Source organism: Phodopus roborovskii, unplaced genomic scaffold (assembly GCF_943737965.1).
Source record: "Phodopus roborovskii unplaced genomic scaffold, PHOROB, whole genome shotgun sequence".
Taxonomy (NCBI): domain Eukaryota; kingdom Metazoa; phylum Chordata; class Mammalia; order Rodentia; family Cricetidae; genus Phodopus; species Phodopus roborovskii.
In genome coordinates this window covers 13,825,692-13,838,854 of record NW_026126408.1, presented here as the reverse complement: position 1 = coordinate 13,838,854, position 13,163 = coordinate 13,825,692, and the positions used below count along the sequence as shown (strand labels likewise).

Here is a 13,163-nt window from a genome sequence, read left to right as displayed (position 1 = left end):
GAATTGGCTGGGATCTCCTTATTATCTGACTTGGTTTGGAAGAGGATGGCACCCTGACCCAGAGGACGGGAGACAGCCACATACACCTACCCTAGACCCAAGGATGCTTGGGAGGCACAGACTGCTAAACACTAAGCCTCTTGCCAGCTTCTTTGCCCTGCTTCTCAGCAGGACATGTCCTGATCCCATCCCACAATATCCTGGGTGACTAGATGAAAACCCCAGAGTTCCCCAGGAGTAAAGGAGCTTTGCCTTATTTAGACACAGTGCCCTGGAGGAAGAAGAAAAGGAAGGAGGAGGAGGGGATGACAAGCAGATAGGCATGAAGGAGAAGGAAGGAGGCTAGAGAATTCTGAGAACTAAGGGTCATGATGACATCATCACAGGAGGGTTTTGCTGGGGTCAGTGGGTGGGGGCGGGGCCCAGTGGCTGGGACTTGTGGTGACTCATTTATAGGAATGGGCTTCGTGTCTGCAGAAGTCATCTATTTAGTAAGCCATTAATTGTTTCGACACCAGTTTATTGAGTTGTTATTATGTTTCAGGATCAGGACCAGGCTTCAGAAGGGAGAGATTGCTGCCAGGGCTAGGAGCTCCAGCCTGAAGGGGTGGAATGGGGCCGATGCTGTGTATGGGCTTGTGCTGGAGGAGAGGGACGTATGGCAGGTATCTCAGTGCAAGGCAGACACAGGGGCAATGGACTGGCTCCATTTGGAGGAGGTGATGGCCAAGAAAGACTCCCTTGTGAGGAAAGATGGGGAAAGGAGGGTACCTTAGCTGCAAAGAGAGGAGAAGGTAAAGGAGGAGGGGAGGGAGGAGGGAAGAAAAGAAGGAGAAGAGGGTAGGAAGGGTATGCACTAGAAGGCGAGGAGCAGGGCTAGGAGGTATAGGGATCTGACAAGTACCTGAGACACGAGGACAGAGGCGGCACGTATGATTGAAGGCGAGTGACATGGCTGGACCAGTAATGGCACAGCTGAGCCTGCTGACCTGAGTCTGATCCCCAGGCCCCACATGGTGAAAGGAGGGCACCAATTCTGGGAAGTGTCCTCCGACCTCTGCACCTGCTCTTGTGGTACATGAGTGAGCAAGCACACACACACACTCACACACACAGATACACACACAGAGACAGATACAGACACACACACACAGAGAGATACACACACACACACACACGTGTGTGTGTGTGTGTGAGAGAGAGAGAGAGAGAGAGAGAGAATAAACAAATGTATAAACATTTAGAAGGAAAGCAGAAATGTTCTTGGAGGAGGGACATGTTCTTGGAGGAGGGACCGTCACCAGATTCTACAGGAACTGAAAGGCTACTTTCATCTGTGAGGTTGTTACATTCCTCACATGTGGTGCTGGCCAGTGTGACCCTGACAAACTGATCCCAGCTGTCAGGTATGGGCAGGAATGGTCAGGGTTGGAAGCTTAGCTACATCAGCCCCAGAGGTAGCCTGGTGTTCCCTACTGATAGGTGCAAAGAGAAAGCCTTAATGGAGGACAGAGTTTGCTGGACCTTACGCCAACAGTGGTAGAGTCAGAGCAATTGTAGCTTGTAGCTTTCAGCTGCCAACACACACACACACACACACACACACACACACACACACACACCAGACATACACATAGTCACAGATACAGGGACACACAGACACACCCACACCCACACACACCATCAAACCTGAGGATCCCTGCTTGGTGTGTGGACACAGCCCTGGGCAGTTACTAATAGTATCATTGGTTGTCCTTAATAACAGCCAAGGCCAATGTTGCCCATTCCTGGCCAGCCTTAGTTATCACTCTTGCCATCTGACTGGTTCTCATTCCCAAGTGGAAGACTGCCTGCTTCTCAGTATAGAAGCCCCACACTTTCTTTATCCCAAACCTCCACACTTCTAGGGAGGGCATTTGGGCCCCTTCTAGTAGAGTCAGACCCCAGAAGGCCATAGACTACAGGAGGAACCTTAATCCCTGAGGTTCTCTTCTTCACACAGGAACCCATAAATCTTCCCAGGGCCCCAGATTAAGGTGGCTTCTGCAGGGGTGTCCCCTGGGGCCTGGGCAGCCATTGTTCTTCCAGAAGAATGAAGCCACCCCACCTGGCTTTGGGTACCAACACTGCCCATTTCTTGCAGCCCCTAAAGTCCCAAACATATTTGTGCTTCTGCTAACATTAATTTGAGCCTATTTCAAGGGAAACTCTGTAGTCTGCCCGCATCTGATTCACACCCACTGAGCTCATCAAAACCAGAACAATTTGGTAATAGCTGCTGGGTTTACTGGACGACCTCTGGGATCTGTGAGAAAAAAAAAAAAAAAAAATCTCCGTTCCTCAGAAACAGGAAGTTTCCACAAAAGGAAGGAGCCAGTTGCAAAAATGAACATTTGAATTGTCCCTGCCTGTTGAGAGGCTCTGTGCTCTCGTGTTCACTGGCCCAATCACCACACTTCCTTCCTTTGGCAGGTCAGCAAATGTGAATTATGTGGATTCAGTCCAGCACCTACTGTGCTCAGGGGGACACAAAGGTCAAATTGCCACAAGTTTGAGGCTAGCCTAAGCTGCAGATTGTGAGTTCCAGGCTAATCTGGAGCTACAGAGTGAGAATATGGAGACTATGTCTCCAAAAAAAACCCAACAATACAATGAAAAGATACTGGTCACATTGGAATGGGGCTGTGACCTCCTGTTAATTATTTCTTTAAAGGCCTTTGCTCAGCTAAGCATGACACATGCATATAATCTCAGCACTCAGATGTTTAGAGCCATCTTCAGCTAGACATTGAGTTTGGGTCTAACCTGGGCTACATGAGACCAGATCACAAACAAGTAAATAAATAAACCATAAATATAAAATAAATGCCCTTTGTCTAAATATTGTCATATTCAGAGATCCCAGAGGTTAAGATTTCAGTAGGTGAATCCAGAGTGATGAAGGCAACAACCCCTGGACCATGTCTTCCTCATTTGAGCAACATCTGCAGCTACAGTACTGAGTAAGGTTATCACAGGGCTTTCTTCAGAAGGGTAGCTCTATGCAATGCCCCTCATGCCACCAGATCTGGGTTCACATCTGGCCCCTTTACTTATCAAGGTGACATAGCCCTAGTTACAGGTCCTGGAAGCCTATGTTCCCTCAGAAACACAAGAAAGATGCTGTCTGCATCACAAGGAACAAATGTGACAATCCAGAAAGTTGATTAGTGTAAGATACGGTACCAATCCCAAGACACGGCAAGTGCTCACAAAACTCAAGCTCTTTTCCTAAGCATGCTTCTCACTGCGGCTTCTTCCTACAGGAAACTAAGGATGCCCCCAGCAGTTCCATGGGAAGGAGTGAGCTAGGCAACTTAAGAAACAAAGTCACAGACTAAAATACCAGTCACTCCAAAGCTGAAATCTGACTGTGAGCCTTTACCCCTTAAGCCTGGGCCACTAAGACACTTAGGCATGTCACAGAGGGTGGGCAGAACTACCAGCCCTCATCTGGCTCATTAGCTCCTGACCAATTATTGTGTTCAAAACACCTTTAAGCTACATATGGTAGTACCTGCCTATAATCTCAGAGCATTGGATTAGAAGCAGCAGAATTAGAAGTTCAAGGCCAACCTTGGCTGGTATAAGAGACTTTGTCTCAAAAACCAGAGGGGCAAGGGAGGGGGAAACTCCATTTCAAAGGTGTTCAGGTCTGTCCTGAACTTGAACAGGAACACCTACTCTTTGAGGCTTCAAAGTATGGCAGCAGAAACCGAGTCAGGTCCAGACAGAGCCCAACTTGAAATCTGATCCTGGAGAAGTCAAAGTTGGCAAGGCCTTCATCTCAGAAGAAATCCTCACAGCTCATGGCAGGGCTGGACTGGGAATCAAGGGCTTTGCATTCTAATCCCAACCCTGATATTTTCCATTGATGGAACACTAGCAAGTCATGTCAATAGTCTGTGGTGGGGGCGGTTGGAGGAGAGGGGGCATCCATAGGCCAAAATGGAAGTCATATGCTTGATAAACTTGAGTTAACATCTTAGTAAGTCCAAAAAGAGTTGCACTGGCTCCTTTTCTGGTTAACACAGATGTCTCTGAATACCGGGGGTGAAAAAAAAAGTCCTTATATAGCTTCGGACTCTGCTGTCCCTAAAGTGCCTGCACTTGATGCGTGCACGCCCACTTTACAGCAGATTATGGTGCATCTTTTCTTAAGAAGTGGAACATTTCCTGCTTTGGAGGAAGAGAGTGGGGCTCTTCCTGGACTGCATTGCCTCTCCAACATAACCCCCCCCCCAGCACCACACCTCCCTCCCTGAATTACTCACTCCTAGAAATATGACTGATGACATTGGGATGAGTAAGAGGCTCGTGCGCGTCACAGCCTGACTGCTGGGAGGGTGAATGAGTTCAATGCTCCCTAGAGCACAGCCACATAGATCTATCTGTACTAGGAGTTCAGGCAACACAACAGGGCTGGTGTGTGTGTGTGTGTGTGTGTGTGTGTGTGTGTGTGTGTGTGTGATGGCACAGGGAGGCTGACCTTTATTTAGTACTGAATTGCAAGTCTGAATCTATTGCTCTTTTCCTTTTTCATTCATATATTGTATGTATGTGAGTTTTCTGGCTCCATGCACACTAAAAGGAGGAATCAGATCCTATTACAGGTGGTTGCTGAAAATTGAACTCAGGACCTATGGAAGAGCAGTCAAGTGCTCTTAACCATCAAGCCATCTCTCCATCTCTCCAGCCCCAGCCATTGCTCTCTCTTATCAGGCCCTGAGTGATGGTAGCCTTTCTCTGCCACAGGTAACAACCATGACACTGTTCTAGGCAAATGGGCACAGAGGACTGGCTCCTGTAGAGATGTGGCTGACTGTTCTTCTGACCCAGTTACCCAGCTCCACCCCAGTACAGTGAGGTGCAGAAACATGTCTGAAATTGCCAGCCTAGCCTTAGCTGCTTTAGAAGGGCTCTAACCCCAGGGATCGCCCTTGCAGGGTGCGGGTGTGCAATGGGTGTGTGTGTTTATACTTTGAGGGACACCCTAATTCACAGTGTCAGTCAAGCAAATACTTTGTGTCTGTTTCCATTTCCACGTGTCTCATTTTGGAACATTTAGTGGACATGGGGTCAGAGCAAAGGAATGTATTAATTCAATGCATTTTGAAATGTCTCTTTAACATTCTTAGAGTTACAGTGCAAGCTGAGAATACTAATAGAGGCACAACAACATGCAAACTAGACTCTCCTGGCACTTGGTAAATAGGGCTGAAACACCAGTTTCCCCATACCTAACATGGGCGTAGTCAGGACATGGATGGTATGGAAAATAACACCAGGTCTGTGAAGCATGAGGCAGCCCTACCTCCAAGTTCTTACTGGACAGTGGCATAAAACACTCCCCAAAAGCTACTGGTTCAAACATTGTTCTTCACATACCTTGAGGACTGCTGCTCGGGACCTATAGGATCTCTTTTGAGTTGTTCTATATGAGAATGAAAAGGCATGCTCGAAGCCTTTCCAGACAAATGGACTAGAATTTGAGAGAACATATCACGAGCTGGACGTGGGGACATACCTGTGATCCCAGCACTCAGGAGGTTCAGGAAGGGGTATTAGTCTGAAGTCAGCCTGAGCCACACATTGAGACCCCTCTCTCAAGCAAAATGAATCGCTTGATGTTACTTTGCTATCTCAGGCATGGGCTGTAATATCAGTGGGGCCGCGGAATCAACTACCCAGGGCTCTCTCAATTTCTCCCCATTAGCCCCCATGCCATCAGAGGGGACAGTGTCTCCCAGCTAACATTCTTCAACTTCAGGCTTGGCTTGCTAGCAGTTTCCTACAAGGCAGGTTACCTTGAGTAACCTACTCAGTGTGTAAGAGATAACTTCTCCACTCCCTACTGCCATTTATCAGTGAGGATTCCTGATGCTAGAAAAGCAACAAAAACAGCCCTGGTGGACTCGGGATCCCTACCTTTCTTATATACAGAGTGGCTTTCCTGGAGGTTCACAAAGCACCAGGTCACTAGAGTGGCTTCTCTCAGAGCAGCCTGTGCATTCCAGTCTCTGCTGGAATAGCCACTGTTTCTGCCCAATGAACCTTCCAAGTGTGGTGTTGTCTGGGTCATACTGAAAGTTCAGGACCAACCGACCATTCTACTGCTCCAGTGCTAGCAGGGTGGGTGGGGGCTTGAAGTCTGCTCCATGCCTTCCCTGGGTCTCACAGCTCTTGAACTCTAACCACATTAGAGCCATGTACAGTTGCTCTCCAATTCTCCCCACTACCTCTCTCTCCACACAGCCTAGGAGACCTCTTTCTAACCCCAGAAGAGCTGCTGGCTGAGTGAGGGCGTGAAAGCTACTCTCTATCGTGTTCTTTCCCAATGTGTGTCCTTGTTGCCTTAAGAACTTGAAATGGCTCAGTGGCCCAGATTCAATTCCCAGCACCCACATGACAGCTCACACTGTTTGTAACTCCAGTCCCAGGAGGTCTGACACACAGATACATATTCAGACATACATGCAGGCAAAACACCAACAATATGAAATTTAAAAAAAAAATGAAAAGAAAAGAAAACAGAGTTTAGGTTCTGAAAACCAAATCCAAGACCACCAGACAGCCTTTCTTTGCATCAGCCCTGAACAATTAGCACAGGGCTGCTGGGTGGCAAAGAGAGCAAGGAAACACTTGGGGGGGGGGAGAAAACACTGCCTCACAGAGAGTTCTCTGGCTGCCTGATTTAGGGCTTTCGGGAAAGCTATAGGGGTCATGACAATATGCTATTGGCAGAAGAACAGACAAGAGGATGATGGAAACAGAATAGAGGCCAGCGTGGGTCCCCAGGCGTGCTTAGCACTGCCCCTCAGCCAAGGCACCAGCATGCTTCGGTGAACAAAGGGAAGTCCGTTCTAATTAAAGGCTGCTAGGACAACTGGATATCCCAAAGTCTTACCTCATATTCAGACATTGTTTTGAGATGGACACAGACTGATACAAAACTCTAAAGCTTTAAGTCTTCTAAATGTCTACAGAAAGAACTACTGAGACCAGGGACCTGGTGAATGCTACATAATGTGATACACAGAGCCAGAGCCAGCCCATTTTCCTGTCGTTTTATAACGGTGAGGCAGGATCTCACTGTTCCTTACACTGGCCTTGATTCTGTAGTTCAGACAGGACCTGAACAAGTATTCTCCTGCCTCAGTCTCTGGAGTAGCTAGGATTACCTACCTCTATTGTCAGTCCTGGCAGAAGGCAAAAGTTTCTTAAACAGGCCCCAAAGAATCCAAATGAGAAAAAGAATAAGGCTGGGGTTGGGAGGAGGCCAGAGAGATGACTCAGTAAAGTGGTTGCTACACGAGAATGAGGACCTGAGTCCGATCCCCAGGTAAAAAGCCAGGTGTGATGACATGCACCTGCAATTACTGCTATAGAAGAGAGGCAGGAGACATCCTGGGCCACCCAGTCTAGCCAAATCCATGAGCTCCAGGTTCTGTGAGAGACCTTGTTTCAAAGAATAATATAAAAAGTGATTAAGAAGGAGATGCAGTATCAAACCCTGGCCACACCACACATGCATATGCATGTACACACACACACACACACACACACACACACACACACACTCATATACACACAGACATGTGTACATATGCACACAAATTCATATACTCAGAGACATGTATACATACACACATATTCATATACACATGAATACACATGATACACATGTGTATAACACACACACACACACAGAGAGAGAGAGAGAGAGAACCCATTGGTAAGTTGGCCATTATCAACATTTCTGTTTATTTCTGTCCTGTTGTTTGAACCAAGCATTATTATATTGTCTGGACTGGCCTCAAATTCATAATCCTCCCACCTAAGCTTCACTTAGTACCTTCCACTTCCCATTTAAAATAATGGTACGGCTTTCATAGAAACATTTTCATTAGGGTAAAAAGAAATTGAGTTTTTTCTTTTCTTTTTTTAACCAAAAAACATTATTGAATTTGGTAAAGTGGTACTTGGGAGGCTGTGGTAGGAATGTTATGAGTTTGAGGCCATCCTGGGCTACATAGTGAATTCTAGGCCAGTCTGAACTATATAGTAGACCTAAAAAAGACATGGCTAAACAGGCAAACCAGTTTGAGAAAAGGAATCGCAAAACTCATGTCTGTCAAAGTTCTCATATCCAGAGTATATTAACACCAACAAATTAATAATTCAAAATCCCAAAGGAAGACAGCTGACAAAGGAGAGAGCCAGAAATCTAGGTGTGGTCTTTCACACCTGCAATCCAGCATTATGGAGGGCAAAGCAGGGAGACTGTGAGTTTGAAGACAGTTTAGGCAATGTTAAAAAACAAAACATAAAACAAAGGAGAGCCAAAGACTTGAACAAACACATCACAAAAGGAGATTACAAATTTCAGGTGGACAAAATGAGCATAGTTCAGCATCACTGTGCTCACCGGGAAGGTGCAGACCAAATGTGTAGTGTCATTGCACACTCTCTAGCAAGCCTAATTTAAGATTGGCAATCCCAAGCTGAGGACCTGGAACAACTTTTACCCAGGCATTGTTGGTGGGAGCATAAATGGAATGGTAAGTTTCTTTCACAGTTACATATCTACCTATACTATGAGTCACCAATTCCACTCCCAAGTATTTCCCCCCAAAAAAATCAAAACATTTTTTCACCATAAAAACGTATCAAAAAGATTCATAACAATTCTATTCATAAAAGCAAAGGACCCAGGAAAAACTCAGGCGCCCATCAACAAACACACCACATCTTCACAAGACAGAGTGTTACTCAGCAATAAAGATGAACAAACAGCCAAAGGAGGTCACACACACACACACACACACACACACACACACACACACACACGTCTCAGTGCTGAACTGAAGGAGGTCTGTACAAAAGACAACTTGCTATGTGAAGTTTTAAAGCAGGCAGGACTAATCCACCACGACAGAAATCCAACACTGCTTGCCTCAGGGTGAGAGCTGGAAACTCAAAAGAGTGAAAAGGTGACTTTGGTGGGGGTGGAAGCTTGCTTTATCTTGCATGTTGAGGTAACATGGGGTTTGTGTCTTTCAAGCCTCCTTGAATTTTATTCTTGAGATTCTCCCCATGATACAATACATAGACTATTCCTTGATAACAAAGAGTTGCCAGGGAGGCTGTTTAGTTGCTTGAGAGTTCCAGTTTTACAACATGGGAGAGAATTGAGACTGCCGGCATGGAAGCATGACTATGCTTAACACTTGTGAACTCTGTTCTTAGAGATGGTCAAGAAGGTACACTGTAACACAATCAGAACACAGACAGACAGACACACACACACATACACACATGCACATACATATACACACAGACATACACACACATGCACACACACATGCACATACATACACACACAGACACAAATACACAAATACTCACAGACACACACATACACAGACACACAGATACACACATACATACACACACAGACACACACATACACAGGCACACACACAAATACACACAGACACACACATACACAGACACACAGATACACACACACACACACAGACACACACATACACAGACACACACACAAATACACACTCACAGACACACACAGACACACAGATACACACATACACACACAGACACACACATACACAGACACACAGATACAAATACACACACACATATATATATACACACATACACAGACACACATAGATATGCACACACACACATGCACATACATATACACACAGACATACATACACACACATGCACACTCATACACAGACACACACAGACATACACACACACACACACACAAAGAAGTATGCTACCACTCAAACTCAACAAGCCATATTCCCAAGGCTTCAAAATGTGATTTATTTTACACTTTTCATTAGTCTGAGAAAGGGTCTTACTATTCCAGGTCTCAAACCCTATCTTGCCTCTCTGTCTTCTGAGTACTGGGTGACAGGTGTGAGCCTTTATATATGATACTTAGGTTATTTCATAAAGTAAGTGAGGGGCATTTCAGGTTAGGTATATTTTACCAGAATATACTAAGGTAAAAACTGACATTAAATGGGCTCCAGTGGGCATCCACTCAACCCCGTTCAGACTATTGGCATTCAGCATCATAATTTCCCATGTAGTTTTGAGGGAGACTTAGCAAATTCTAGAACTACTTGCTTGTGAGTTCTGTTCCAGGGAGGCTCGTTTCTTGTTTTCATGTTGAGTCTTTTCCACAATTGACCTCTCCTATTCCACCCCCCTCTCCCAGACAGTTCAGACAGTAACAGGGTGACTATGCCCCTCCTATAACTTCCTCTGGGCCCCCACAGCTCCTCAGGGAGGGACTGGCCTATAAGGACACAAGCTGAAGCTACTTGGGGCCATTTGCTTGTGAGCCTTTCTCTCAGTTCTTTTGCACGCCTGGCTGCTGTGTTCAGCATCTTATTCACTTTGTGGAATATTCAGAAAGAGGGGATGAGGGACCAGTAAGTCTTGAATTTCCCAGTTATTGGACTGGCTTTCAATCTTGAAAACCAATCCCCTTCTGCCCTAAGCATATGCCACTGCACCCTGAAGCAGGCCTGGCTTTGTGTCACAGTGGTGACATATAAAACAATGGCGCAAGATGACATTGGCAGACTGGGGACATCTGTGCTAAGATGGATATGACAGAGTCCTGTCTTCTTCACAAGACTGCCCAGTTGTCAGACTGAGGGATACCGTAGGCCCTCTTCAATTTATTCTCACTTTCTTAAAAAAAAAAAAAGAAGAAGAAGAAGGGGGGGGGGGAGAGGTTCAGGATGGCCAGGGAAGTAACTCATAAACACTTGAGAAACAGGAACCAAAACTCTAAGACTTGGGTACTCCTGTACCCTCAGCCTCAGATCCTTATCAGACTCCCATCCCCAGTTTTCTTTTCAACCAAACAGAGTAGCAGCAGAGTTACCTAGAGCCATCACCGGGGATGAGATGGGAAAGTCCAGAATTAGATGCTAAGAAGAAGAGGAACCCAGGCTCTGGAGGATACAGTTGGACCCCAGGAGGTGGAAGTAAGATATATGGAGGTGTCCCTTCTAACTGCTGTGGCCCACACTCTCTGGCCCCCAGAGTACCCCTTGATTTGTTCTGCAGTCCATTCCCCTACTCCGGAAGCTTCACAGGCCTAGTTCCAAGTCCTCTGGCTCCTCTGCCAGAGCCCTGCACTGGGCTAGCTTCTCCACTGTTCTCTGCTGGGCTAGCTGTCCTCCAGGCCCTGGACATGCTGTTGTAGTTCCTCTACCTGCCACAGCTTCTTCTTTAGGTTCTTGAACTTCTTGGCTTCCTCTGTGGTAGCAGCTAGAAGGGCAGCCTGGAAGCCATGGAGAACACTAGGCGTTTGGGCTGAGTCACCCAGAGAAACCTGATCAAGAGTCCTGCTCGAGGCCTCCTCCTCTGCTTTAGGTTGCCTTTGGCTGTCTTGGAGAGGCCTGTTTCATCTCCTTCAGGTCTGCATGGGGTGGCAGGTATGGTGGCCTCAGGGCTCAGGCCTGGGGAAACCCTGATTTACTCTTGAAATATTTCACATACTTGTTTTCACAGACTGGAAGCTCCTCCTGGGACACCTATCCTTTGACCCTGCACTTTGGTGCCAGGTCCCGTCGGATCTGTGTTGAGGTGATGCACTTGCCTATTTGACCTTATCTTGGTTCCATCCTCTGGCCTTGATAGTGAAGTAAAAAAGAAGGAACATGTTTGCTGATTCCTATCCCTGTCCTCATAGCCTCAGGGGTGCTGGAAGATTCCATGACTGAGTTTAGTGGGCAGCCCTCAACAGGTCTGCACCCTGGGATTGACTTCTTGCCCTCCCCTCTTAGACTTTTAATAGTCACTGCCCTAGCTAGTTCTCTAGAGAAAGAAGTAAGGATTGGAAGACTATTGTGAGACAGTGTGAGCCCAGGAGGGTCCCTAGAGGAACACACAAAGAGGAGGAGCTACTCACTGTGTCTAGGTATATGTTCTATTGAGCTGGATCAAGGGAAGGAAGGGTCAAGGTTCAAGAGAAGGCCTGGAGCCATGCTGTGGGAGGCCTCATCCAACTAGCCTGGACTCTGTCTCTATCCTGCTCTATGGCCTTTTCTCTATGACCTTTGCTCCCTGGCCTCTGCTAAGCTACTGTCCATTGAGATGTGAGGAACTCTGAGGAGGGTGTAGCTCTGGTCACTCTATGATGGACTCCTCAGCCTTGGCTAGGACCTTCCACAGTCCCTCTGGCTCTGATAACTCATGAACCAAGAATGAGTAAGGGTGGAGGGACTCAAGAGATGGAGAAGGGCTGACCCAGCAGGTAGGTTGAACAGTGATATAGATGGTGAAGTAAGGAGGGAGAAAAGGCCATTGTCCTTGGCAGCAGGGGCCATAGTGAACTCAGCCAGTTAAGAGATGGACATACAGCCTGTGGTAAGCTACCATGACACCTAGACTTCACAGTTACCATCCCCTGTTGACTAGACCTTCTGTCTCCTCTTTGGCCTAAGAATACCTTGGAAGCAATGGTAGGACCTGACCTTGAGCAGCAATGGTCACTCTGGGTGAGAGAAGAGGTAATATTTAAGATGTACCATAGGACAGGACCACACTAAAAACTCTCCTCAGAATGGAATCATTTGGTCCTCACAGTTCCCTAGGAAGTAGGTTTACTGTTCCCACTTCACAGATGGGAATGTTGAGGATGCCCTCACTTGAGCCTAAGTGTTGGAGATCCTGGACAAATCTAGAGGAGCCATCTACATTTGGGGGTCCCACCTCACTTGGAAGAACCATGTTTCCAGATCCTAACTGTCTGTTGTTAGACCTTAATAGCAGTCACCCTAAGTAAGACAAGACTACACTCTCACAAAGCCTAGTTTCCTTCCCATTCCCCCACCATTGTCCTCTGCCTGGGCTTCCCATGGGTCTCTAATGACCACAAACCAGTCTCCCTACCCTAAATTCTCGTTATCCCCATGGCCTGGAAAGCAGGTTTCAGGGACAAATGTGGGCAATTCAGCAAGCCAGCAAGTGTCCTGGCCCTGTCCCTGCCATGGTGAAGTGGTGCCAGAGAGGAGGCTGGCCCCTCTCAATAGAGAAATGGTCCCTGGAGGACTCACTGCTCA

The 13,163-nt window shown here is 46.8% G+C and overlaps 1 pseudogene; it reads right to left on the bottom strand.

The window, feature by feature from the left end:
• Nucleotides 1–11,186: 11,186 nt before the first annotated feature.
• Nucleotides 11,187–12,831, bottom strand: LOC127220152 (partner of Y14 and mago-like; annotated as a pseudogene).
• Between the last annotated feature and the right edge of the window lie 332 nt (nt 12,832–13,163).